The sequence below is a fragment of the Crinia signifera genome, chromosome 8, assembly GCF_055691185.1.
Source record: "Crinia signifera chromosome 8, ASM5569118v1, whole genome shotgun sequence".
Taxonomy (NCBI): Eukaryota; Metazoa; Chordata; class Amphibia; order Anura; family Myobatrachidae; genus Crinia; species Crinia signifera.
The window spans coordinates 70149216-70172253 of record NC_139224.1 but is presented as its reverse complement, the minus strand read 5'-3'; the positions used below and the strand labels follow the sequence as shown (position 1 = coordinate 70172253).

Here is a 23038-nt window from a genome sequence, read left to right as displayed (position 1 = left end):
TTTCCCATTACTGGCAAATTGTTTTTATTCTCTAGCTCTTTAAATTGGAAACTTTTTCTTTTTATTGCCAATACAGAGATTTGGGAGAGGTCAAACTGACACAATAGCCATCATTTAAAGACTTACCATACTGTTTTGGCCCAATTCCAACTGCTTTTGGCAGCTAAACAGTGTTGAGCCTCTTTAGTAGTTTAATTTGAGACCACCTGCTAATATCATGTCCTGTAGGTCTTTTTACATTACCAACACATGATTTTTTTTCAGTAAGCCAATACAGTTAGGAAACTTTTTTAGTAACTTACCTTGTTATAGAAGTAGAAGAGGGCAAAAAAGTGCTTGCATCTCACCTACAGCCATACCACATTGGATACGCCCAATCCCGTCTGATCTTGGAAACTAAGCAGTGTTGGGCCTGGTTAGTACTTGGGTGGGAGACCACATGGGAACACCAGGTGCTGTAGGTTTTTTCCCATTACTGGCAAATTGTTTTTATTCTCTAGCTCTTTAAATTGGAAACTTTTTCTTTTTATTGCCAATACAGAGATTTGGGAGAGGTCAAACAGACACAATAGCCATCACCTAAAGACTTACCACAATGTTTCGGCCCAATTCCAACTGCTTTTGGCAGCTAAACAGTGTTTAGCCTCTTTAGTAATTTAATTTGAGACCACCTGCTAATATCATGTCCTGTAGGTCTTTTTACATTACCAACACATGATTTTTTTCAGTTAGGAAACTTTTTTATTTGCTTACCTGGTTATAGAAGTAGAAGAGGGCAAAAAAGTGCCTGTAACTCACCTACAGCCATACCACATTGGATACGCCAAATCTCGTCTGAACTTGGAAGCTAAGCAGTGTTGGGCCTGGTTAGTACTTGGGTGGGAGACCCCATGGGAACACCAGGTGCCTTAGGTTTTTTCCCATTACTGGCAAATTGTTTTTATTTTCTAGCTATTTAAATTGGAAACTTTTTTATTTTTATTGCCAATACAGAGATTTGGGAGAGGTCAAACAGACACAATAGCCATCACCTAAAGACTTACCACACTGTTTAGGCCCAATTCCAACTGCTTTTGGCAGCTAAACAGTGTTGAGCCTCTTTAGTAGTTTAATTTGAGACCACCTGCTAATATCATGTCCTGTAGGTCTTTTTACATTACCAACACATGATTTTTTTCAGTAAGCCAATACAGTTAGGAAACTTTTTTATTAGCTTACCTGGTTATAGAAGTAGAAGAGGGCAAAAAAGTGCATGCATCTCACCTACAGCCATATCACATTGTATACGCCCAATCTTGTCTGATCTTGGAAGCTAAGCAGTGTTGGGCCTGGTTAGTACTTAGGTGGGAGACCACATGGAAACACCTGGTGCTGTAGGTTTTTTCCCATTACTGGCAAATTGTTTTTATTCTCTAGCTATTTAAATTGGAAACTTTTTCTTTTTATTGCCAATACAGAGATTTAGGAGAGGTCAAACAGACACAATAGCCATCACCTAAAGACTTACCACACTGTTTAGGCCCAATTCCAACTGCTTTTGGCAGCTAAACAGTGTTGAGCCTCTTTAGTAGTTTAATTTGAGACCACCTGCTAATATCATGTCCTGTAGTTCTATTTACATTACCAACACATGATTTTTTTCAGTAAGCCAATACAGTTAGGAAACTTTTTTAGTAACTTACCTTGTTATAGAAGTAGAAGAGGGCAAAAAAGTGCTTGCATCTCACCTACAGCCATACCACATTGGATACGCCCAATCCCGTCTGATCTTGGAAGCTAAGCAGTGTTGGGCCTGGTTAGTACTTGGGTGGGAGACCACATGGGAACACCAGGTGCTGTAGGTTTTTTCCCATTACTGGCAAATTGTTTTTATTTTCTAGCTATTTAAATTGGAAACTTTTTCTTTTTATTGCCAATACAGAGATTTGGGAGAGGTCAAACAGACACAATAGCCATCACCTAAAGACTTACCACACTAGACGCAATTCCAACTGCTTTTGGCAGCTAAACAGTGTTGAGCCTCTTTAGTAGTTTAATTTGAGACCACCTGCTAATATCATGTCCTGTAGGTCTTTTTACATTACCAACACATGATTTTTTTCAGTAAGATAATACAGTTAGAAAACTTTTTTATCAACTTAACTTGTTATAGAAGTAGAAGAGGGCAAAAAAGTGCTTGCATCTCACCTACAGCCATACCACATTGGATACACCCAATCCCGTCTGATCTTGGAAGCTAAGCAGTGTTGGGCCTGGTTAGTACTTGGGTGGGAGACCACATGGGAACACCAGGTGCTGTAGGTTTTTTTCCATTACTGGCAAATTGTTTTTATTCTCTAGCTATTTAAATTGGAAACTTTATCTTTTTATTGCCAATACAGAGATTTGGGAGAGGTCAAACAGACACAATAGCCATCACCTAAAGACTTACCACACTGTTTAGGCCCAATTCCAACTGCTTTTGGCAGCTAAACAGTGTTGAGCCTCTTTAGTAGTTTAATTTGAGACCACCTGCTAATATCATGTCCTGTAGGTCTTTTTACATTACCAACACATGATTTTTTTCAGTAAGCCAATACAGTTAGGAAACTTTTTTATTAGCTTACCTGGTTATAGAAGTAGAAGAGGGCAAAAAAGTGCATGGATCTCACCTACAGCCATATCACATTGTATACGCCCAATCTTGTCTGATCTTGGAAGCTAAGCAGTGTTGGGCCTGGTTAGTACTTGGGTGGGAGACCACATGGGAACACCAGGTGCTGTAGGTTTTTTCCCATTACTGGCAAATTGTTTTTATTCTCTAGCTATTTAAATTGGAAACTTTTTCTTTTTATTGCCAATACAGAGATTTAGGAGGGTACTTGTGAGTTATCCGGGCGTCCGATTTTAAAATTGTATGCCTTAAGTTAAGGCATACAATCAGATGCGATGCGATACGATATCGCATCGCATCGCATGCGACCATCGGATGCGATGACCCGATTTTTCCATAGGAATCAATGTTAAAATGGACTGAGTCCATTTTAACATAGAATTCAATGGGAAAAAGGGGTCCTTTTCATACCCCTACTATCCAAGTGGGCATGGAGTTGGATATAAACCTGTGGCGAGCGTAGCGAGCCACCGAGCCCGAAGCGTGGCGAGCGAAGCGAGCCCCGCGAGGGGACGGTATTCCGTGTCCCCTCGCGGGGCTCGCTACGCTCGCCACGCTTCGGGCTCGGTGGCTCGCTACGCTCGCCACAGGTTTATATCCAACTCCATGCCCACTTGGATAGTAGGGGTATGAAAAGGACCCCTTTTTCCCATTGAATTCCATGTTAAAATGGACTCAGTCCATTTTAACATTGATTCCTATGGAAAAATCGGGTCATCGCATCGCATCCGATGGTCGCATGCGATGCGATGCGATGTCCCGATCCGACCCGATTTTAAAATCGGACGCCCGGATAACTCACAAGTACCTTTAGGAGAGGTCAAACAGACACAATAGCCATCACCTAAAGACTTACCACACTGTTTAGGCCCAATTCCAACTGCTTTTGGCAGCTAAACAGTGTTGAGCCTCTTTAGTAGTTTAATTTGAGACCACCTGCTAATATCATGTCCTGTAGTTCTATTTACATTACCAACACATGATTTTTTTCAGTAAGCCAATACAGTTAGGAAACTTTTTTAGTAACTTACCTTGTTATAGAAGTAGAAGAGGGCAAAAAAGTGCTTGCATCTCACCTACAGCCATACCACATTGGATACGCCCAATCCCGTCTGATCTTGGAAGCTAAGCAGTGTTGGGCCTGGTTAGTACTTGGGTGGGAGACCACATGGGAACACCAGGTGCTGTAGGTTTTTTCACATTACTGGCAAATTGTTTTTATTTTCTAGCTATTTAAATTGGAAACTTTTTCTTTTTATTGTCAATACAGAGATTTGGGAGAGGTCAAACAGACACAATAGCCATCACCTAAAGACTTACCACACTGTTTAGGCCCAATTCCAACTGCTTTTGGCAGCTAAACAGTGTTGAGCCTCTTTAGTAGTTTAATTTGAGACCACCTGCTAATATCATGTCCTGTAGGTCTTTTTACATTACCAACACATGATTTTTTTCAGTAAGCCAATACAGTTAGGAAACTTTTTTATTAACTTACCTTGTTATAGAAGTAGAAGAGGGCAAAAAAGTGCCTGTATCTCACCTACAGCCATACCACATTGGATATGCCCAATCACGTCCGATCTTGGAAGCTAAGCAGTGTTGGGCCTGGTTAGTACTTGGGTGGGAGACCACATGGGAACACCAGGTGCTGTAGGTTTTTTCCCATTACTGGCAAATTGTTTTTATTCTCTGGCTATTTAAATTGGAAACTTTTTCTTTTTATTGCCAATACAGACATTTGGGAGAGGTCAAACAGACACAATAGCCATCACCTAAAGACTTACCACAATGTTTCGGCCCAATTCCAACTGCTTTTGACAGCTAAACAGTGTTTAGCCTCTTTAGTAGTTTAATTTGAGACCACCTGCTAATATTATGTCCTGTAGGTCTTTTTACATTACCAACACATGATTTTTTTCAGTAAGCCAATACAGTTAGGAAACTTTTTTATTAACTTACCTTGTTATAGAAGTAGAAGAGGGCAAAAAAGTGCCTGTATCTCACCTACAGCCATACCACATTGGATATGCCCAATCACGTCCGATCTTGGAAGCTAAGCAGTGTTGGGCCTGGTTAGTACTTGGGTGGGAGACCACATGGGAACACCAGGTGCTGTAGGTTTTTTCCCATTACTGGCAAATTGTTTTTATTATCTAGCTATTTAAATTGGAAACTTTTTCTTTTTATTGCCAATACAGACATTTGGGAGAGGTCAAACAGACACAATAGCCATCACCTAAAGACTTACCACAATGTTTCGGCCCAATTCCAACTGCTTTTGGCAGCTAAACAGTGTTGAGCCTCTTTAGTAGTTTAATTTGAGACCACCTGCTAATATTATGTCCTGTAGGTCTTTTTACATTACCAACACATGATTTTTTTCAGTAAGCCAATACAGTTAGGAAACTTTTTTATTAACTTACCTTGTTATAGAAGTAGAAGAGGGCAAAAAAGTGCCTGCATCTCACCTACAGCCATACCACATTGGATATGCCCAATCACGTCCGATCTTGGAAGCTAAGCAGTGTTGGGCCTGGTTAGTACTTGGGTGGGAGACCACATGGGAACACCAGGTGCTGTAGGTTTTTTCCCATTACTGGCAAATTGTTTTTATTCTCTAGCTATTTAAATTGGAAACTTTTTCTTTTTATTGCCAATACAGACATTTGGGAGAGGTCAAACAGACACAATAGCCATCACCTAAAGACTTACTACAATGTTTCGGCCCAATTCCAACTGCTTTTGGCAGCTAAACAGTGTTGAGCCTCTTTAGTAGTTTAATTTGAGACCACCTGCTAATATTATGTCCTGTAGGTCTTTTTACATTACCAACACATGATTTTTTTCAGTAAGCCAATACAGTTAGGAAACTTTTTTATTAGCTTACCTGGTTATAGAAGTAGAAGAGGGCAAAAAAGTGCCTGTATCATACCTACTACAGCCATACCACATTGGATACGCCCAATCTCGTCCGATCTTGGAAGCTAAGCAGTGTAGGGCCTGTATAGTACTTGGGTGGGAGACCACGTGGGAACATCAGGTGCTGTAGGTCTTTTCCCATTACTGGCAAATTGTTTTTATTCTCTAGCTATTTAAATTGGAAACTTTTTCTTTTTATTGCCAATACAGAGATTTGGGAGAGGTCAAACAGACACAATAGCCATCACCTAAAGACTTACCACACTGTTTACTCCCAATTCCAACTGCTTTTGGCAGCTAAACAGTGTTGAGCCTCTTTATTAGTTTAATTTGAGACCACCTGCTAATATCATGTCCTGTAGGTCTTTTTACATTACCAACACATGATTTTTTTCAGTAAGCCAATACAGTTAGGAAACTTTTTTAGTAACTTACCTTGTTATAGAAGTAGAAGAGGGTAAAAAAGTGCTTGCATCTCACCTACAGCCATACCACATTGGATACGCCCAATCTCGTCTGATCTTGGAAGCTAAGCAGTGTTGGGCCTGGTTAGTACTTGGGTGGGAGACCACATGGGAACACCAGGTGCTGTAGGTTTTTTCCCATTACTGGCAAATTGTTTTTATTCTCTAGCTATTTAAATTGGAAACCTTTTCTTTTTATTGCCAATACAGAGATTTAGGAGAGGTCAAACAGACACAATAGCCATCACCTAAAGACTTACCACACTGTTTAGGCCCAATTCCAACTGCTTTTGGCAGCTAAACAGTGTTGAGCCTCTTTAGTAGTTTAATTTGAGACCACCTGCTAATATCATGTCCTGTAGGTCTTTTTACATTACCAACACATGATTTTTTTCAGTAAGCCAATACAGTTAGGAAACTTTTTTATTAGCTTACCTGGTTATAGAAGTAGAAGAGAGCAAAAAAGTGCATATATCTCACATACAGCCATACCACATTGGATACGCCCAATCTCGTCTGATCTTGGAAGCTAAGCAGTGTTGGGCCTGGTTAGTACTTGGGTGGGAGACCACATGGGAACACCAGGTGCTGTAGGTTTTTTCCCATTACTGGCAAATTGTTTTTATTCTCTAGCTATTTAAATTGGAAACTTTTTCTTTTTATTGCCAATACAGAGATTTAGGAGAGGTCAAACAGACACAATAGCCATCACCTAAAGACTTACCACACTGTTTAGGCCCAATTCCAACTGCTTTTGGCAGCTAAACAGTGTTGAGCCTCTTTAGTAGTTTAATTTGAGATCACCTGCTAATATAATGTCCTGTAGGTCTTTTTACATTACCAACACATGATTTTTTTCAGTAAGCCAATACAGTTAGGAAACTTTTTTATTAACTTAACTTGTTATAGAAGTAGAAGAGGGCAAAAAAGTGCTTGCATCTCACATACAGCCATACCACATTGGATATGCCCAATCCTGTCTGATCTTGGAAGCTAAGCAGTGTTGGGCCTGGTTAGTACTTGGGTGGGAGACCACATGGGAACACCAGGTGCTGTAGGTTTTTTTCCATTACTGGCAAATTGTTTTTATTCTCTAGCTATTTAAATTGGAAACTTTATCTTTTTATTGCCAATACAGACATTTGGGAGAGGTAAAACAGACACAATAGCCATCACCTAAAGACTTACCACACTGTTTAGGCCCAATTCCAACTGGTTTTGGCAGCTAAACAGTGTTGAGCCTCTTTAGTAGTTTAATTTGAGACCACCTGCTAATATCATGTCCTGTAGGTCTTTTTACATTACCAACACATAATTTTTTTCAGTTAGGAAACTTTTTTAGTAACTTACCTTGTTATAGAAGTAGAAGAGGGCAAAAAAGTGCTTGCATCTCACCTACAGCCATTCCACATTGGATACACCCAATCCCGTCTGATCTTGGAAGCAAAGCAGTGTTGGGCCTGGTTAGTACTTGGGTGGGAGACCACATGGGAACACCAGGTGCTGTAGGTTTTTTCCCATTACTGGCAAATAGTTTTTATTCTCTAGCTCTTTAAATTGGAAACTTTTTCTTTTTATTGCCAATACAGAGATTTGGGAGAGGTCAAACAGACACAATAGCCATCACTTAAAGACTTACCACACTGTTTTGGCCCAATTCCAACTGCTTTTGGCAGCTAAACAGTGTTTAGCCTCTTTAGTAATTTAATTTGAGACCACCTGCTAATATCATGTCCTGTAGGTCTTTTTACATTACCAACACATGATTTTTTTCAGTTAGGAAACTTTTTTATTTGCTTACCTGGTTATAGAAGTAGAAGAGGGCAAAAAAGTGCCTGTAACTCACCTACAGCCATACCACATTGGATACGCCAAATCTCGTCTGAACTTGAAAGCTAAGCAGTGTTGGGCCTGGTTAGTACTTGGGTGGGAGACCACATGGGAACACCAGGTGCCTTAGGTTTTTTCCCATTACTGGCAAATTTTTTTTATTTTCTAGCTATTTAAATTGGAAACTTTTTTCTTTTTATTGCCAATACAGAGATTTGGGAGAGGTCAAACAGACACAATAGCCATCACCTAAAGACTTACCACACTGTTTAGGCCCAATTCCAACTGCTTTTGGCAGCTAAACAGTGTTGAGCCTCTTTAGTAGTTTAATTTGAGACCACCTGCTAATATCATGTCCTGTAGGTCTTTTTACATTACCAACACATGATTTTTTTCAGTAAGCCAATACAGTTAGGAAACTTTTTTATTAGCTTACCTGGTTATAGAAGTAGAAGAGGGCAAAAAAGTGCATGTATCTCACCTACAGCCATATCACATTGGATACGCCCAATCTTGTCTGATCTTGAAAGCTAAGCAGTGCTGGGCCTGGTTAGTACTTGGGTGGGAGACCACATGGGAACACCAGGTGCTGTAGGTTTTTTCCCATTACTGGCAAATTGTTTTTATTCTCTAGCTATTTAAATTGGAAACTTTTTCTTTTTATTGCCAATACAGAGATTTGGGAGAGGTCAAACAGACACAATAGCCATCACCTAAAGACTTACCACACTGTTTAGGCCCAATTCCAACTGCTTTTGGCAGCTAAACAGTGTTGAGCCTCTTTAGTAGTTTAATTTGAGACCACCTGCTAATATCATGTCCTGTAGTTCTATTTACATTACCAACACATGATTTTTTTCAGTAAGCCAATACAGCTAGGAAACTTTTTTAGTAACTTACCTTGTTATAGAAGTAGAAGAGGGCAAAAAAGTGCTTGCATCTCACCTACAGCCATACCACATTGGATACGCCCAATCTTGTCTGATCTTGGAAGCTAAGCAGTGTTGGGCCTGGTTAGTACTTGGGTGGGAGACCACATGGGAACACCAGGTGCTGTAGGTTTTTTCCCATTACTGGCAAATTGTTTTTATTCTCTAGCTATTTAAATTGGAAACTTTTTTCTTTTTATTGCCAATACAGAGATTTAGGAGAGGTCAAACAGACACAATAGCCATCACCTAAAGACTTACCACACTGTTTAGGCCCAATTCCAACTGCTTTTGGCAGCTAAACAGTGTTGAGCCTTTTTAGTAGTTTAATTTGAGACCACCTGCTAATATCATGTCCTGTAGGTCTTTTTACATTACCAACACATGATTTTTTTCAGTAAGATAATACAGTTAGAAAACTTTTTTATCAACTTAACTTGTTATAGAAGTAGAAGAGGGCAAAAAAGTGCTTGCATCTCACCTACAGCCATACCACATTGGATACGCCCAATCCCGTCTGATCTTGGAAGCTAAGCAGTGTTGGGTCTGGTTAGTACTTGGGTGGGAGACCACATGGGAACACCAGGTGCTGTAGGTTTTTTTCCATTACTGGCAAATTGTTTTTATTCTCTAGCTATTTAAATTGGAAACTTTATCTTTTTATTGCCAATACAGACATTTGGGAGAGGTCAAACAGACACAATAGCCATCACCTAAAGACTTACCACACTGTTTAGGCCCAATTCCAACTGGTTTTGGCAGCTAAACAGTGTTGAGCCTCTTTAGTAGTTTAATTTGAGACCACCTGCTAATATCATGTCCTGTAGGTCTTTTTACATTACCAACACATGATTTTTTTCAGTAAGCCAATACAGTTAGGGAACTTTTTTATAAGCTTACCTGGATATAAAAGTAGAAGAGGGCAAAAAAGTGCTTGTATCTCACCTACAGCCATACCACATTGGATACGCCCAATCTCGTCTGATCTTGGAAACTAAGCAGTGTTGGGCCTGGTTAGTACTTGGGTGGGAGACCACATGGGAACACCAGGTGCTGTAGGTTTTTTCCCATTACTGGCAAATTGTTTTTATTTTCTAGCTATTTAAATTGGAAACTTTTTCTTTTTATTGCCAATACAGAGATTTGGGAGAGGTCAAACAGACACAATAGCCATCACCTAAAGACTTACCACACTGTTTAGGCCCAATTCCAACTGCTTTTGGCAGCTAAACAGTGTTGAGCCTCTTTAGTAGTTTAATTTGAGACCACCTGCTAATATCATGTCCTGTAGGTCTTTTTACATTACCAACACATGATTTTTTTCAGTAAGCCAATACAGTTAGGAAACTTTTTTATTAACTTACCTTGTTATAGAAGTAGAAGAGGGCAAAAAAGTGCCTGTATCTCACCTACAGCCATACCACATTAGATATGCCCAATCACGTCCGATCTTGGAAGCTAAGCAGTGTTGGGCTTGGTTAGTACTTGGGTGGGAGACCACATGGGAACACCAGGTGCTGTAGGTTTTTTCCCATTACTGGCAAATTATTTTTATTTTCTAGCTATTTAAATTGGAAACTTTTTCTTTTTATTGCCAATACAGAGATTTGGGAGAGGTCAAACAGACACAATAGCCATCACCTAAAGACTTACCACACTGTTTAGGCCCAATTCCAACTGCTTTTGGCAGCTAAACAGTGTTGAGCCTCTTTAGTAGTTTAATTTGAGACCACCTGCTAATATCATGTCCTGTAGGTCTTTTTACATTACCAACACATGATTTTTTTCAGTAAGCCAATACAGTTAGGAAACTTTTTTATTAACTTACCTTGTTATAGAAGTAGAAGAGGGCAAAAAAGTGCCTGTATCTCACCTACAGCCATACCACATTGGATATGCCCAATCACGTCCGATCTTGGAAGCTAAGCAGTGTTGGGCCTGGTTAGTACTTGGGTGGGAGACCACATGGGAACACCAGGTGCTGTAGGTTTTTTCCCATTACTGGCAAATTGTTTTTATTCTCTAGCTATTTAAATTGGAAACTTTTTCTTTTTATTGCCAATACAGACATTTGGGAGAGGTCAAACAGACACAATAGCCATCACCTAAAGACTTACCACAATGTTTCGGCCCAATTCCAACTGCTTTTGACAGCTAAACAGTGTTGAGCCTCTTTAGTAGTTTAATTTGAGACCACCTGCTAATATTATGTCCTGTAGGTCTTTTTACATTACCAACACATGATTTTTTTCAGTAAGCCAATACAGTTAGGAAACTTTTTTATTAACTTACCTTGTTATAGAAGTAGAAGAGGGCAAAAAAGTGCCTGTATCTCACCTACAGCCATACCACATTGGATACGCCCAATCTCGTCTGATCTTGGAAGCTAAGCAGTGTTGGGCCTGGTTAGTACTTGGGTGGGAGACCACATGGGAACACCAGGTGCTGTAGGTTTTTTCCCATTACTGGCAAATTGTTTTTATTTTCTAGCTATTTAAATTGGAAACTTTTTATTTTTATTGCCAATACAGAGATTTGGGAGAGGTCAAACAGACACAATAGCCATCACCTAAAGACTTACCACACTGTTTAGGCCCAATTCCAACTGCTTTTGGCAGCTAAACAGTGTTGAGCCTCTTTAGTAGTTTAATTTGAGACCACCTGCTAATATCATGTCCTGTAGGTCTTTTTACATTACCAACACATGATTTTTTTCAGTAAGCCAATACAGTTAGGAAACTTTTTTATTAACTTACCTTGTTATAGAAGTAGAAGAGGGCAAAAAAGTGCCTGTATCTCACCTACAGCCATACCACATTGGATATGCCCAATCACGTCCGATCTTGGAAGCTAAGCAGTGTTGGGCCTGGTTAGTACTTGGGTGGGAGACCACATGGGAACACCAGGTGCTGTAGGTTTTTTCCCATTACTGGCAAATTGTTTTTATTCTCTAGCTATTTAAATTGGAAACTTTTTCTTTTTATTGCCAATACAGACATTTGGGAGAGGTCAAACAGACACAATAGCCATCACCTAAAGACTTACCACAATGTTTCGGCCCAATTCCAACTGCTTTTGACAGCTAAACAGTGTTGAGCCTCTTTAGTAGTTTAATTTGAGACCACCTGCTAATATTATGTCCTGTAGGTCTTTTTACATTACCAACACATGATTTTTTTCAGTAAGCCAATACAGTTAGGAAACTTTTTTATTAACTTACCTTGTTATAGAAGTAGAAGAGGGCAAAAAAGTGCCTGTATCTCACCTACAGCCATACCACATTGGATATGCCCAATCACGTCCGATCTTGGAAGCTAAGCAGTGTTGGGCCTGGTTAGTACTTGGGTGGGAGACCACATGGGAACACCAGGTGCTGTAGGTTTTTTCCCATTACTGGCAAATTGTTTTTATTCTCTAGCTATTTAAATTGGAAACTTTTTCTTTTTATTGCCAATACAGACATTTGGGAGAGGTCAAACAGACACAATAGCCATCACCTAAAGACTTACCACAATGTTTCGGCCCAATTCCAACTGCTTTTGGCAGCTAAACAGTGTTGAGCCTCTTTAGTAGTTTAATTTGAGACCACCTGCTAATATTATGTCCTGTAGGTCTTTTTACATTACCAACACATGATTTTTTTCAGTAAGCCAATACAGTTAGGAAACTTTTTTATTAGCTTACCTGGTTATAGAAGTAGAAGAGGGCAAAAAAGTGCATGTATCATACCTACAGCCATACCACATTGGATACGCCCAATCTCGTCCGATCTTGGAAGCTAAGCAGTGTAGGGCCTGTTTAGTACTTGGGTGGGAGACCACGTGGGAACATCAGGTGCTGTAGGTTTTTTCCCATTACTGGCAAATTGTTTTTATTCTCTAGCTATTTAAATTGGAAACTTTTTCTTTTTATTGCCAATACAGAGATTTGGGAGAGGTCAAACAGACACAATAGCCATCACCTAAATACTTACCACACTGTTTACTCCCAATTCCAACTGCTTTTGGCAGCTAAACAGTGTTGAGCCTCTTTAGTAGTTTAATTTGAGACCACCTGCTAATATTATGTCCTGTAGGTCTTTTTACATTACCAACACATGATTTTTTTCAGTAAGCCAATACAGTTAGGAAACTTTTTTATTAACTTACCTTGTTATAGAAGTAGAAGAGGGCAAAAAAGTGCCTGTGTCTCACCTACAGCCATACCACATTGGATATGCCCAATCACGTCCGATCTTGGAAGCTAAGCAGTGTTGGGCCTGGTTAGTACTTGGGTGGAAGACCACATGGGAACACCAGGTGCTGTAGGTTTTTTCCCATTACTGGCAAATTGTTTTTATTCTCTAGCTATTTAAATTGGAAACTTTTTCTTTTTATTGCCAATACAGACATTTGGGAGAGGTCAAACAGACACAATAGCCATCACCTAAAGACTTACCACAATGTTTCGGCCCAATTCCAACTGCTTTTGGCAGCTAAACAGTGTTGAGCCTCTTTAGTAGTTTAATTTGAGACCACCTGCTAATATTATGTCCTGTAGGTCTTTTTACATTACCAACACATGATTTTTTTCAGTAAGCCAATACAGTTAGGAAACTTTTTTATTAGCTTACCTGGTTATAGAAGTAGAAGAGGGCAAAAAAGTGCCTGTATCATACCTACAGCCATACCACATTGGATACGCCCAATCTCGTCCGATCTTGGAAGCTAAGCAGTGTAGGGCCTGTTTAGTACTTGGGTGGGAGACCACGTGGGAACATCAGGTGCTGTAGGTTTTTTCCCATTACTGGCAAATTGTTTTTATTCTCTAGCTATTTAAATTGGAAACTTTTTCTTTTTATTGCCAATACAGAGATTTGGGAGAGGTCAAACAGACACAATAGCCATCACCTAAAGACTTACCACACTGTTTACTCCCAATTCCAACTGCTTTTGGCAGCTAAACAGTGTTGAGCCTCTTTAGTAGTTTAATTTGAGACCACCTGCTAATATTATGTCCTGTAGGTCTTTTTACATTACCAACACATGATTTTTTTCAGTAAGCCAATACAGTTAGGAAACTTTTTTATTAACTTACCTTGTTATAGAAGTAGAAGAGGGCAAAAAAGTGCCTGTATCTCACCTACAGCCATACCACATTGGATATGCCCAATCACGTCCGATCTTGGAAGCTAAGCAGTGTTGGGCCTGGTTAGTACTTGGATGGGAGACCACATGGGAACACCAGGTGCTGTAGGTTTTTTCCCATTACTGGCAAATTGTTTTTATTCTCTAGCTATTTAAATTGGAAACCTTTTCTTTTTATTGCCAATACAGAGATTTAGGAGAGGTCAAACAGACACAATAGCCATCACCTAAAGACTTACCACACTGTTTAGGCCCAATTCCAACTGCTTTTGGCAGCTAAACAGTGTTGAGCCTCTTTAGTAGTTTAATTTGAGACCACCTGCTAATATCATGTCCTGTAGGTCTTTTTACATTACCAACACATGATTTTTTTCAGTAAGCCAATACAGTTAGGAAACTTTTTTATTAGCTTACCTGGTTATAGAAGTAGAAGAGAGCAAAAAAGTGCATATATCTCACATACAGCCATACCACATTGGATACGCCCAATCTCGTCTGATCTTGGAAGCTAAGCAGTGTTGGGCCTGGTTAGTACTTGGGTGGGAGACCACATGGGAACACCAGGTGCTGTAGGTTTTTTCCCATTACTGGCAAATTGTTTTTATTCTCTAGCTATTTAAATTGGAAACTTTTTCTTTTTATTGCCAATACAGAGATTTAGGAGAGGTCAAACAGACACAATAGCCATCACCTAAAGACTTACCACACTGTTTAGGCCCAATTCCAACTGCTTTTGGCAGCTAAACAGTGTTGAGCCTCTTTAGTAGTTTAATTTGAGACCACCTGCTAATATAATGTCCTGTAGGTCTTTTTACATTACCAACACATGATTTTTTTCAGTAAGCCAATACAGTTAGAAAACTTTTTTATTAACTTAACTTGTTATAGAAGTAGAAGAGGGCAAAAAAGTGCTTGCATCTCACATACAGCCATACCACATTGGATATGCCCAATCCTGTCTGATCTTGGAAGCTAAGCAGTGTTGGGCCTGGTTAGTACTTGGGTGGGAGACCACATGGGTACACCAGGTGCTGTAGGTTTTTTTCCATTACTGGCAAATTGTTTTTATTCTCTAGCTATTTAAATTGGAAACTTTATCTTTTTATTGCCAATACAGACATTTGGGAGAGGTAAAACAGACACAATAGCCATCACCTAAAGACTTACCACACTGTTTAGGCCCAATTCCAACTGGTTTTGGCAGCTAAACAGTGTTGAGCCTCTTTAGTAGTTTAATTTGAGACCACCTGCTAATATCATGTCCTGTAGGTCTTTTTACATTACCAGCACATGATTTTTTTCAGTTAGGAAACTTTTTTATTAGCTTACCTGGTTATAGAAGTAGAAGAGGTCAAAAAAGTACCTGAATCTCACCTCCAGCCATACCACATTGGATACGCCCAATCTCGTCTGATCTTGGAAGCTAAGCAGTGTTGGGCCTGGTTAGTACTTGGGTGGGAGACCACATGGGAACACCAGGTGCTGTAGGTTTTTTCCCATTACTGGCAAATTGTTTTTATTCTCTAGCTCTTTAAATTGGAAACTTTTTCTTTTTATTGCCAATACAGAGATTTGGGAGAGGTCAAACATACACAATAGCCATCACTTAAAGACTTACCATACTGTTTTGGCCCAATTCCAACTGCTTTTGGCAGCTAAACAGTGTTGAGCCTCTTTAGTAGTTTAATTTGAGACCACCTGCTAATATCATGTCCTGTAGGTCTTTTTACATTACCAACACATGATTTTTTTCAGTAAGCCAATACAGTTAGGAAACTTTTTTATTAGCTTACCTGGTTATAGAAGTAGAAGAGGGCAAAAAAGTGCATGTATCTCACCTACAGCCATATCACATTGGATACGCCCAATCTCGTCTGATCTTGGAAGCTAAGCAGTGTTGGGCCTGGTTAGTACTTGGGTGGTAGACCACATGGGAACACCAGGTGCTGTAGGTTTTTTCCCATTACTGGCAAATTGTTTTTATTCTCTAGCTATTTAAATTGGAAACTTTTTATTTTTATTGCCAATACAGAGATTTAGGAGAGGTCAAACAGACACAATAGCCATCACCTAAAGACTTACCACACTGTTTAGGCCCATTTCCAACTGCTTTTGGCAGCTAAACAGTGTTGAGCCTCTTTAGTAGTTTAATTTGAGACCACCTGCTAATATAATGTCCTGTAGGTCTTTTTAAATTACCAACACATGATTTTTTTCAGTAAGCCAATACAGTTAGGAAACTTTTTTATTAACTTAACTTGTTATAGAAGTAGAAGAGGGCAAAAAAGTGCTTGCATCTCACATACAGCCATACCACATTGGATATGCCCAATCCTGTCTGATCTTGGAAGCTAAGCAGTGTTGGGCCTAGTTAGTACTTGGGTGGGAGACCACATGGGAACACCAGGTGCTGTAGGTTTTTTTCCATTACTGGCAAATTGTTTTTATTCTCTAGCTATTTAAATTGGAAACTTTTTCTTTTTATTGCCAATACAGAGATTTAGGAGAGGTCAAACAGACACAATAGCCATCACCTAAAGACTTACCACACTGTTTAGGCCCAATTCCAACTGCTTTTGGCAGCTAAACAGTGTTGAGCCTCTTTAGTAGTTTAATTTGAGACCACCTGCTAATATAATGTCCTGTAGGTCTTTTTACATTACCAACACATGATTTTTTTCAGTAAGCCAATACAGTTAGGAAACTTTTTTATTAACTTAACTTGTTATAGAAGTAGAAGAGGGCAAAAAAGTGCTTGCATCTCACATACAGCCATACCACATTGGATATGCCCAATCCTGTCTGATCTTGGAAGCTAAGCAGTGTTGGGCCTGGTTAGTACTTGGGTGGGAGACCACATGGGAACACCAGGTGCTGTAGGTTTTTTTCCATTACTGGCAAATTGTTTTTATTCTCTAGCTATATAAATTGGAAACTTTATCTTTTTATTGCCAATACAGACATTTGGGAGAGGTAAAACAGACACAATAGCCATCACCTAAAGACTTACCACACTGTTTAGGCCCAATTCCAACTGGTTTTGGCAGCTAAACAGTGTTGAGCCTCTTTAGTAGTTTAATTTGAGACCACCTGCTAATATCATGTCCTGTAGGTCTTTTTACATTACCAGCACATGATTTTTTTCAGTTAGGAAACTTTTTTATTAGCTTACCTGGTTATAGAAGTAGAAGAGGTCAAAAAAGTACCTGATTCTCACCTCCAGCCATACCACATTGGATACGCCCAATCTCGTCTGATCTTGGAAGCTAAGCAGTGTTGGGCCTGGTTAGTACTTGGGTGGGAGACCACATGGGAACACCAGGTGCTGTAGGTTTTTTCCCATTACTGGCAAATTGTTTTTATTCTCTAGCTCTTTAAATTGGAAACTTTTTCTTTTTATTGCCAATACAGAGATTTGGGAGAGGTCAAACATACACAATAGCCATCACTTAAAGACTTACCATACTGTTTTGGCCCAATTCCAACTGCTTTTGGCAGCTAAACAGTGTTGAGCCTCTTTAGTAGTTTAATTTGAGACCACCTGCTAATATCATGTCCTGTAGGTCTTTTTACATTACCAACACATGATTTTTTTCAGTAAGCCAATACAGTTAGGAAACTTTTTTATTAGCTTACCTGGTTAAAGAAGTAGAAGAGGGCAAAAAAGTGCATGTATCTCACCTACAGCCATATCACATTGGATACGCCCAATCTCGTCTGATCTTGGAAGCTAAGCAGTGTTGGGCCTGGTTAGTACTTGGGTGGGAGACCACATGGGAACACCAGGTGCTGTAGGTTTTTTCCCATTACTGGCAAATTGTTTTTATTCTCTAGCTATTTAAATTGGAAACTTTTTCTTTTTATTGCCAATACAGAGATTTAGGAGAGGTCAAACAGACACAATAGCCATCACCTAAAGACTTACCACACTGTTTAGGCCCATTTCCAACTGCTTTTGGCAGCTAAACAGTGTTGAGCCTCTTTAGTAGTTTAATTTGAGACCACCTGCTAATATAATGTCCTGTAGGTCTTTTTAAATTACCAACACATGATTTTTTTCAGTAAGCCAATACAGTTAGGAAACTTTTTTATTAACTTAACTTGTTATAGAAGTAGAAGAGGGCAAAAAAGTGCTTGCATCTCACATACAGCCATACCACATTGGATATGCCCAATCCTGTCTGATCTTGGAAGCTAAGCAGTGTTGGGCCTAGTTAGTACTTGGGTGGGAGACCACATGGGAACACCAGGTGCTGTAGGTTTTTTTTCCATTACTGGCAAATTGTTTTTATTCTCTAGCTATTTAAATTGGAAACTTTTTCTTTTTATTGCCAATACAGAGATTTAGGAGAGGTCAAACAGACACAATAGCCATCACCTAAAGACTTACCACACTGTTTAGGCCCATTTCCAACTGCTTTTGGCAGCTAAACAGTGTTGAGCCTCTTTAGTAGTTTAATTTGAGACCACCTGCTAATATAATGTCCTGTAGGTCTTTTTACATTACCAACACATGATTTTTTTCAGTAAGCCAATACAGTTAGGAAACTTTTTTATTAACTTAACTTGTTATAGAAGTAGAAGAGGGCAAAAAAGTGCTTGCATCTCACATACAGCCATACCACATTGGATATGCCCAATCCTGTCTGATCTTGGAAGCTAAGCAGTGTTGGGCCTGGTTAGTACTTGGGTGGGAGACCACATGGGAACACCAGGTGCTGTAGGTTTTTTTCCTTTACTGGCAAATTGTTTTTATTCTCTAGCTATTTAAATTGGAAACTTTTTCTTTTTATTGCCAATACAGACATTTGGTGGTCAAACAGACACAATAGCCATCACCTAAAGACTTACCACACTGTTTAGGCCCAATTCCAACTGGTTTTGGCAGCTAAACAGTGTTGAGCCTCTTTAGTAGTTTAATTTGAGACCACCTGCTAATATCATGTCCTGTAGGTCTTTTTACATTACCAACACATGATTTTTTTCAGTTAGGAAACTTTTTTATTAGCTTACCTGGTTATAGAAGTAGAAGAGGGTAAAAAAGTGCCTGTATCTCACCTACAGCCATACCACATTGGATACGCCCAATCTCGTCTGATCTTGGAAGCTAAGAAGTGTTGGGCCTGGTTAGTACTTGGGTGGGAGACCACATGGGAACACCAGGTGCTGTAGGTTTTTTCCCATTACTTGCAAATTGTTTTTATTCTCTATCTATTTAAATTGGAAACTTTTTCTTTTTATTGCCAATACAGAGATTTGGGAGAGGTCAAACAGACACAATAGCCATCACCTAAAGACTTACCACACTGTTTAGGCCCAATTCCAACTGCTTTTGGCAGCTAAACAGTGTTGAGCCTCTTTAGTAGTTTAATTTGAGACCACCTGCTAATATCATGTCCTGTAGGTCTTTTTACATTACCAACACATGATTTTTTTCAGTTAGGAAACTTTTTTATTAGCTTACCTGGTTATAGAAGTAGAAGAGGTCAAAAAAGTGCCTGAATCTCACCTACAGCCATACCACATTGGATACGCCCAATCTCGTCTGATCTTGGAAGCTAAGCAGTGTTGGGCCTGGTTAGTACTTGGGTGGGAGACCACATGGGAACACCAGGTGCTGTAGGTTTTTTCCCATTACTGGCAAATTGTTTTTATTCTCTAGCTATTTAAATTGGAAACTTTTTCTTTTTATTGCCAATACAGAGATTTAGGAGAGGTCAAACAGACACAATAGCCATCACCTAAAGACTTACCACACTGTTTAGGCCCAATTCCAACTGCTTTTGGCAGCTAAACAGTGTTGAGCCTCTTTAGTAGTTTAATTTGAGACCACCTGCTAATATCATGTCCTGTAGGTCTTTTTACATTACCAACACATGATTTTTTTCAGTAAGCCAATACAGTTAGGGAACTTTTTTATAAGCTTACCTGGTTATAGAAGTAGAAGAGGGCAAAAAAGTGCTTGTATCTCACCTACAGCCATACCACATTGGATACGCCCAATCTCGTCTGATCTTGGAAGCTAAGCAGTGTTGTGCCTGGTTAGTACTTGGGTGGGAGACCACATGGGAACACCAGGTGCTGTAGGTTTTTTCCCATTACTGGCAAATTGTTTTTATTTTCTAGCTATTTAAATTGGAAACTTTTTCTTTTTATTGCCAATACAGAGATTTGGGAGAGGTCAAACAGACACAATAGCCATCACCTAAAGACTTACCACACTGTTTTGGCCCAATTCCAACTGCTTTTGGCAGCTAAACAGTGTTGAGCCTCTTTAGTAGTTTAATTTGAGACCACCTGCTAATATCATGTCCTGTAGGTCTTTTTACATTACCAACACATGATTTTTTTCAGTAAGCCAATACAGTTAGGAAACTTTTTTATTAACTTACCTTGTTATAGAAGTAGAAGAGGGCAAAAAAGTGCTTGTATCTCACCTACAGCCATACCACATTGGATATGCCCAATCACGTCCGATCTTGGAAGCTAAGCAGTGTTGGGCCTGGTTAGTACTTGGGTGGGAGACCACATGGGAACACCAGGTGCTGTAGGTTTTTTCCCATTACTGGCAAATTGTTTTTATTCTCTAGCTATTTAAATTGGAAACTTTTTCTTTTTATTGCCAATACAGACATTTGGGAGAGGTCAAACAGACACAATAGCCATCACCTAAAGACTTAACACAATGTTTCGGCCCAATTCCAACTGCTTTTGGCAGCTAAACAGTGTTGAGCCTCTTTAGTAGTTTAATTTGAGACCACCTGCTAATATCATGTCCTGTAGGTCTTTTTACATTACCAACACATGATTTATTTCAGTTAGGAAACTTTTTTATTAGCTTACCTGGTTATAGAAGTAGAAGAGGTCAAAAAAGTGCCTGAATCTCACCTACAGCCATACTACATTGGATACTCCCAATCTCGTCTGATCTTGGAAGCTAAGCAGTGTTGGGCCTGGTTAGTACTTGGGTGGGAGACCACATGGGAACACCAGGTGCTGTAGGTTTTTTCCCATTACTGGCAAATTGTTTTTATTTTCTAGCTATTTAAATTGGAAACTTCTTCTTTTTATTGCCAATACAGAGATTTGGGAGAGGTCAAACAGACACAATAGCCATCACCTAAAGACTTACCACACTGTTTTGGCCCAATTCCAACTGCTTTTGGCAGCTAAACAGTGTTGAGCCTCTTTAGTAGTTTAATTTGAGACCACCTGCTAATATCATGTCCTGTAGGTCTTTTTACATTACCAACACATGATTTTTTTCAGTAAGCCAATACAGTTAGGAAACTTTTTTATTAACTTACCTTGTTATAGAAGTAGAAGCGGGCAAAAAAGTGCATGTATCTCACCTACAGCCATACCACATTGGATATGCCCAATCACGTCCGATCTTGGAAGCTAAGCAGTGTTGGGCCTGGTTAGTACTTGGGTGGGAGACCACATGGGAACACCAGGTGCTGTAGGTTTTTTCCCATTACTGGCAAATTGTTTTTATTCTCTAGCTATTTAAATTGGAAACTTTTTCTTTTTATTGCCAATACAGACATTTGGGAGAGGTCAAACAGACACAATAGCCATCACCTAAAGACTTAACACAATGTTTCGGCCCAATTCCAACTGCTTTTGGCAGCTAAACAGTGTTGAGCCTCTTTAGTAGTTTAATTTGAGACCACCTGCTAATATTATGTCCTGTAGGTCTTTTTACATTACCAACACATGATTTTTTTCAGTAAGCCAATACAGTTAGGAAACTTTTTTATTAACTTACCTTGTTATAGAAGTAGAAGAGGGCAAAAAAGTGCTTGTATCTCACCTACAGCCATACCACATTGGATATGCCCAATCACGTCCGATCTTGGAAGCTAAGCAGTGTTGGGCCTGGTTAGTACTTGGGTGGGAGACCACATGGGAACACCAGGTGCTGTAGGTTTTTTCCCATTACTGGCAAATTGTTTTTATTCTCTAGCTATTTAAATTGGAAACTTTTTCTTTTTATTGCCAATACAGACATTGGGAGAGGTCAAACAGACACAATAGCCATCACCTAAAGACTTACCACAATGTTTCGGCCCAATTCCAACTGCTTTTGGCAGCTAAACAGTGTTGAGCCTCTTTAGTAGTTTAATTTGAGACCACCTGCTAATATTATGTCCTGTAGGTCTTTTTACATTACCAACACATGATTTTTTTCAGTAAGCCAATACAGTTAGGAAACTTTTTTATTAGCTTACCTTGTTATAGAAGTAGAAGAGGGCAAAAAAGTGCTTGCATCTCACATACAGCCATACCACATTGGATATGCCCAATCCTGTCTGATCTTGGAAGCTAAGCAGTGTTGGGCCTGGTTAGTACTTGGGTGGGAGACACATGGGAACACCAGTTGCTGTAGGTTTTTTCCCATTACTGGCAAATTGTTTTTATTCTCTAGCTATTTAAATTGGAAACTTTTTCTTTTTATTGCCAATACAGAGATTTGGGAGAGGTCAAACAGACACAATAGCCATCACCTAAAGACTTACCACACTGTTTAGGCCCAATTCCAACTGCTTTTGGCAGCTAAACAGTGTTGAGCCTCTTTAGTAGTTTAATTTGAGACCACCTGCTAATATCATGTCCTGTAGTTCTATTTACATTACCAACACATGATTTTTTTCAGTAAGCCAATACAGTTAGGAAACTTTTTTATTAGCTTACCTGGTTATAGAAGTAGAAGAGGGCAAAAAAGTGCCTGTATCTCACCTACAGCCATACCACATTGGATACGCCCAATCTCGTCTGATCTTGGAAGCTAAGCAGTGTTGGGCCTGGTTAGTACTGTACTTGGGTGGGAGACCACATGGGAACACCAGGTGCTGTAGGTTTTTTCCCATTACTGGCAAATAGTTTTTATTTTCTAGCTATTTAAATTGGAAACTTTTTCGTTTTAATGCCAATACAGACATTTGGGAGAGGTAAAACAGACACAATAGCCATCACCTATAGACTTACCACACTGTTTAGGCCCAATTCCAACTGGTTTTGGCAGCTAAACAGTGTTGAGCCTCTTTAGTAGTTTAATTTGAGACCACCTGCTAATATCATGTCCTGTAGGTCTTTTTACATTACCAACACATG

At 39.4% G+C, this 23038-nt stretch overlaps 46 non-coding genes and 2 pseudogenes across 46 annotated transcripts; all 48 read left to right on the top strand.

Moving 5' to 3' along the window:
- The first annotated feature begins 345 nt into the window (after positions 1 to 345).
- Positions 346 to 464, top strand: LOC146031194 (5S ribosomal RNA). The gene has a single exon (XR_014456665.1). It is a non-coding gene; the product is annotated as a 5S ribosomal RNA (ribosomal RNA).
- Positions 465 to 796: 332 nt separating this feature from the next.
- LOC146027400 (5S ribosomal RNA) lies at positions 797 to 915 on the top strand. Its single transcript, XR_014454803.1, has one exon. It is a non-coding gene; the product is annotated as a 5S ribosomal RNA (ribosomal RNA).
- Positions 916 to 1261: 346 nt separating this feature from the next.
- Positions 1262 to 1380, top strand: LOC146027600 (5S ribosomal RNA). Its single transcript, XR_014454993.1, has one exon. It is a non-coding gene; the product is annotated as a 5S ribosomal RNA (ribosomal RNA).
- A 345-nt stretch (positions 1381 to 1725) lies between these two features.
- Positions 1726 to 1844, top strand: LOC146034388 (5S ribosomal RNA). Its single transcript, XR_014459795.1, has one exon. It is a non-coding gene; the product is annotated as a 5S ribosomal RNA (ribosomal RNA).
- A 341-nt stretch (positions 1845 to 2185) lies between these two features.
- Positions 2186 to 2304, top strand: LOC146030962 (5S ribosomal RNA). The gene has a single exon (XR_014456443.1). It is a non-coding gene; the product is annotated as a 5S ribosomal RNA (ribosomal RNA).
- A 345-nt stretch (positions 2305 to 2649) lies between these two features.
- LOC146033701 (5S ribosomal RNA) lies at positions 2650 to 2768 on the top strand. Its single transcript, XR_014459110.1, has one exon. It is a non-coding gene; the product is annotated as a 5S ribosomal RNA (ribosomal RNA).
- Positions 2769 to 3727: 959 nt separating this feature from the next.
- On the top strand, positions 3728 to 3846 carry LOC146034266 (5S ribosomal RNA). Its single transcript, XR_014459673.1, has one exon. It is a non-coding gene; the product is annotated as a 5S ribosomal RNA (ribosomal RNA).
- Positions 3847 to 4191: 345 nt separating this feature from the next.
- LOC146031182 (5S ribosomal RNA) lies at positions 4192 to 4310 on the top strand. The gene has a single exon (XR_014456654.1). It is a non-coding gene; the product is annotated as a 5S ribosomal RNA (ribosomal RNA).
- A 345-nt stretch (positions 4311 to 4655) lies between these two features.
- Positions 4656 to 4774, top strand: LOC146031181 (5S ribosomal RNA). The gene has a single exon (XR_014456653.1). It is a non-coding gene; the product is annotated as a 5S ribosomal RNA (ribosomal RNA).
- A 345-nt stretch (positions 4775 to 5119) lies between these two features.
- Positions 5120 to 5238, top strand: LOC146031180 (5S ribosomal RNA). Its single transcript, XR_014456652.1, has one exon. It is a non-coding gene; the product is annotated as a 5S ribosomal RNA (ribosomal RNA).
- A 348-nt stretch (positions 5239 to 5586) lies between these two features.
- Positions 5587 to 5705, top strand: LOC146033468 (5S ribosomal RNA). The gene has a single exon (XR_014458877.1). It is a non-coding gene; the product is annotated as a 5S ribosomal RNA (ribosomal RNA).
- Positions 5706 to 6050: 345 nt separating this feature from the next.
- LOC146029553 (5S ribosomal RNA) lies at positions 6051 to 6169 on the top strand. Its single transcript, XR_014455363.1, has one exon. It is a non-coding gene; the product is annotated as a 5S ribosomal RNA (ribosomal RNA).
- Positions 6170 to 6514: 345 nt separating this feature from the next.
- Positions 6515 to 6633, top strand: LOC146031581 (5S ribosomal RNA). Its single transcript, XR_014457045.1, has one exon. It is a non-coding gene; the product is annotated as a 5S ribosomal RNA (ribosomal RNA).
- A 345-nt stretch (positions 6634 to 6978) lies between these two features.
- Positions 6979 to 7097, top strand: LOC146033614 (5S ribosomal RNA). The gene has a single exon (XR_014459023.1). It is a non-coding gene; the product is annotated as a 5S ribosomal RNA (ribosomal RNA).
- A 332-nt stretch (positions 7098 to 7429) lies between these two features.
- LOC146030758 (5S ribosomal RNA) lies at positions 7430 to 7548 on the top strand. The gene has a single exon (XR_014456247.1). It is a non-coding gene; the product is annotated as a 5S ribosomal RNA (ribosomal RNA).
- A 332-nt stretch (positions 7549 to 7880) lies between these two features.
- On the top strand, positions 7881 to 7999 carry LOC146028032 (5S ribosomal RNA; annotated as a pseudogene).
- A 346-nt stretch (positions 8000 to 8345) lies between these two features.
- Positions 8346 to 8464, top strand: LOC146034795 (5S ribosomal RNA). The gene has a single exon (XR_014460199.1). It is a non-coding gene; the product is annotated as a 5S ribosomal RNA (ribosomal RNA).
- A 345-nt stretch (positions 8465 to 8809) lies between these two features.
- Positions 8810 to 8928, top strand: LOC146031935 (5S ribosomal RNA). The gene has a single exon (XR_014457387.1). It is a non-coding gene; the product is annotated as a 5S ribosomal RNA (ribosomal RNA).
- Positions 8929 to 9274: 346 nt separating this feature from the next.
- LOC146030764 (5S ribosomal RNA) lies at positions 9275 to 9393 on the top strand. Its single transcript, XR_014456253.1, has one exon. It is a non-coding gene; the product is annotated as a 5S ribosomal RNA (ribosomal RNA).
- A 345-nt stretch (positions 9394 to 9738) lies between these two features.
- Positions 9739 to 9857, top strand: LOC146032077 (5S ribosomal RNA). The gene has a single exon (XR_014457523.1). It is a non-coding gene; the product is annotated as a 5S ribosomal RNA (ribosomal RNA).
- A 345-nt stretch (positions 9858 to 10202) lies between these two features.
- On the top strand, positions 10203 to 10321 carry LOC146033968 (5S ribosomal RNA). The gene has a single exon (XR_014459377.1). It is a non-coding gene; the product is annotated as a 5S ribosomal RNA (ribosomal RNA).
- Positions 10322 to 10666: 345 nt separating this feature from the next.
- On the top strand, positions 10667 to 10785 carry LOC146031179 (5S ribosomal RNA). Its single transcript, XR_014456651.1, has one exon. It is a non-coding gene; the product is annotated as a 5S ribosomal RNA (ribosomal RNA).
- Positions 10786 to 11130: 345 nt separating this feature from the next.
- LOC146029542 (5S ribosomal RNA) lies at positions 11131 to 11249 on the top strand. The gene has a single exon (XR_014455362.1). It is a non-coding gene; the product is annotated as a 5S ribosomal RNA (ribosomal RNA).
- Positions 11250 to 11594: 345 nt separating this feature from the next.
- LOC146031178 (5S ribosomal RNA) lies at positions 11595 to 11713 on the top strand. Its single transcript, XR_014456650.1, has one exon. It is a non-coding gene; the product is annotated as a 5S ribosomal RNA (ribosomal RNA).
- A 345-nt stretch (positions 11714 to 12058) lies between these two features.
- Positions 12059 to 12177, top strand: LOC146031177 (5S ribosomal RNA). The gene has a single exon (XR_014456649.1). It is a non-coding gene; the product is annotated as a 5S ribosomal RNA (ribosomal RNA).
- A 345-nt stretch (positions 12178 to 12522) lies between these two features.
- LOC146030977 (5S ribosomal RNA) lies at positions 12523 to 12641 on the top strand. Its single transcript, XR_014456457.1, has one exon. It is a non-coding gene; the product is annotated as a 5S ribosomal RNA (ribosomal RNA).
- A 345-nt stretch (positions 12642 to 12986) lies between these two features.
- Positions 12987 to 13105, top strand: LOC146032690 (5S ribosomal RNA). The gene has a single exon (XR_014458113.1). It is a non-coding gene; the product is annotated as a 5S ribosomal RNA (ribosomal RNA).
- Positions 13106 to 13450: 345 nt separating this feature from the next.
- Positions 13451 to 13569, top strand: LOC146030976 (5S ribosomal RNA). Its single transcript, XR_014456456.1, has one exon. It is a non-coding gene; the product is annotated as a 5S ribosomal RNA (ribosomal RNA).
- A 345-nt stretch (positions 13570 to 13914) lies between these two features.
- LOC146030933 (5S ribosomal RNA) lies at positions 13915 to 14033 on the top strand. Its single transcript, XR_014456414.1, has one exon. It is a non-coding gene; the product is annotated as a 5S ribosomal RNA (ribosomal RNA).
- A 345-nt stretch (positions 14034 to 14378) lies between these two features.
- Positions 14379 to 14497, top strand: LOC146031580 (5S ribosomal RNA). The gene has a single exon (XR_014457044.1). It is a non-coding gene; the product is annotated as a 5S ribosomal RNA (ribosomal RNA).
- Positions 14498 to 14842: 345 nt separating this feature from the next.
- On the top strand, positions 14843 to 14961 carry LOC146035141 (5S ribosomal RNA). Its single transcript, XR_014460544.1, has one exon. It is a non-coding gene; the product is annotated as a 5S ribosomal RNA (ribosomal RNA).
- Positions 14962 to 15293: 332 nt separating this feature from the next.
- Positions 15294 to 15412, top strand: LOC146032416 (5S ribosomal RNA). The gene has a single exon (XR_014457852.1). It is a non-coding gene; the product is annotated as a 5S ribosomal RNA (ribosomal RNA).
- Positions 15413 to 15757: 345 nt separating this feature from the next.
- Positions 15758 to 15876, top strand: LOC146032929 (5S ribosomal RNA). Its single transcript, XR_014458340.1, has one exon. It is a non-coding gene; the product is annotated as a 5S ribosomal RNA (ribosomal RNA).
- A 345-nt stretch (positions 15877 to 16221) lies between these two features.
- LOC146035074 (5S ribosomal RNA) lies at positions 16222 to 16340 on the top strand. Its single transcript, XR_014460477.1, has one exon. It is a non-coding gene; the product is annotated as a 5S ribosomal RNA (ribosomal RNA).
- A 345-nt stretch (positions 16341 to 16685) lies between these two features.
- On the top strand, positions 16686 to 16804 carry LOC146033613 (5S ribosomal RNA). The gene has a single exon (XR_014459022.1). It is a non-coding gene; the product is annotated as a 5S ribosomal RNA (ribosomal RNA).
- A 332-nt stretch (positions 16805 to 17136) lies between these two features.
- Positions 17137 to 17255, top strand: LOC146032415 (5S ribosomal RNA). The gene has a single exon (XR_014457851.1). It is a non-coding gene; the product is annotated as a 5S ribosomal RNA (ribosomal RNA).
- Positions 17256 to 17600: 345 nt separating this feature from the next.
- LOC146031306 (5S ribosomal RNA) lies at positions 17601 to 17719 on the top strand. The gene has a single exon (XR_014456774.1). It is a non-coding gene; the product is annotated as a 5S ribosomal RNA (ribosomal RNA).
- A 345-nt stretch (positions 17720 to 18064) lies between these two features.
- LOC146035073 (5S ribosomal RNA) lies at positions 18065 to 18183 on the top strand. Its single transcript, XR_014460476.1, has one exon. It is a non-coding gene; the product is annotated as a 5S ribosomal RNA (ribosomal RNA).
- A 346-nt stretch (positions 18184 to 18529) lies between these two features.
- Positions 18530 to 18648, top strand: LOC146033612 (5S ribosomal RNA). The gene has a single exon (XR_014459021.1). It is a non-coding gene; the product is annotated as a 5S ribosomal RNA (ribosomal RNA).
- A 329-nt stretch (positions 18649 to 18977) lies between these two features.
- On the top strand, positions 18978 to 19096 carry LOC146032040 (5S ribosomal RNA). Its single transcript, XR_014457488.1, has one exon. It is a non-coding gene; the product is annotated as a 5S ribosomal RNA (ribosomal RNA).
- A 332-nt stretch (positions 19097 to 19428) lies between these two features.
- Positions 19429 to 19547, top strand: LOC146029529 (5S ribosomal RNA). Its single transcript, XR_014455360.1, has one exon. It is a non-coding gene; the product is annotated as a 5S ribosomal RNA (ribosomal RNA).
- Positions 19548 to 19892: 345 nt separating this feature from the next.
- Positions 19893 to 20011, top strand: LOC146032768 (5S ribosomal RNA). Its single transcript, XR_014458187.1, has one exon. It is a non-coding gene; the product is annotated as a 5S ribosomal RNA (ribosomal RNA).
- A 345-nt stretch (positions 20012 to 20356) lies between these two features.
- Positions 20357 to 20475, top strand: LOC146031176 (5S ribosomal RNA). Its single transcript, XR_014456648.1, has one exon. It is a non-coding gene; the product is annotated as a 5S ribosomal RNA (ribosomal RNA).
- Positions 20476 to 20807: 332 nt separating this feature from the next.
- LOC146031243 (5S ribosomal RNA) lies at positions 20808 to 20926 on the top strand. The gene has a single exon (XR_014456714.1). It is a non-coding gene; the product is annotated as a 5S ribosomal RNA (ribosomal RNA).
- A 345-nt stretch (positions 20927 to 21271) lies between these two features.
- LOC146031174 (5S ribosomal RNA) lies at positions 21272 to 21390 on the top strand. The gene has a single exon (XR_014456647.1). It is a non-coding gene; the product is annotated as a 5S ribosomal RNA (ribosomal RNA).
- A 345-nt stretch (positions 21391 to 21735) lies between these two features.
- LOC146031172 (5S ribosomal RNA) lies at positions 21736 to 21854 on the top strand. Its single transcript, XR_014456645.1, has one exon. It is a non-coding gene; the product is annotated as a 5S ribosomal RNA (ribosomal RNA).
- Positions 21855 to 22198: 344 nt separating this feature from the next.
- LOC146029141 (5S ribosomal RNA) lies at positions 22199 to 22316 on the top strand (annotated as a pseudogene).
- A 345-nt stretch (positions 22317 to 22661) lies between these two features.
- LOC146034587 (5S ribosomal RNA) lies at positions 22662 to 22785 on the top strand. The gene has a single exon (XR_014459992.1). It is a non-coding gene; the product is annotated as a 5S ribosomal RNA (ribosomal RNA).
- Positions 22786 to 23038: the final 253 nt, after the last annotated feature.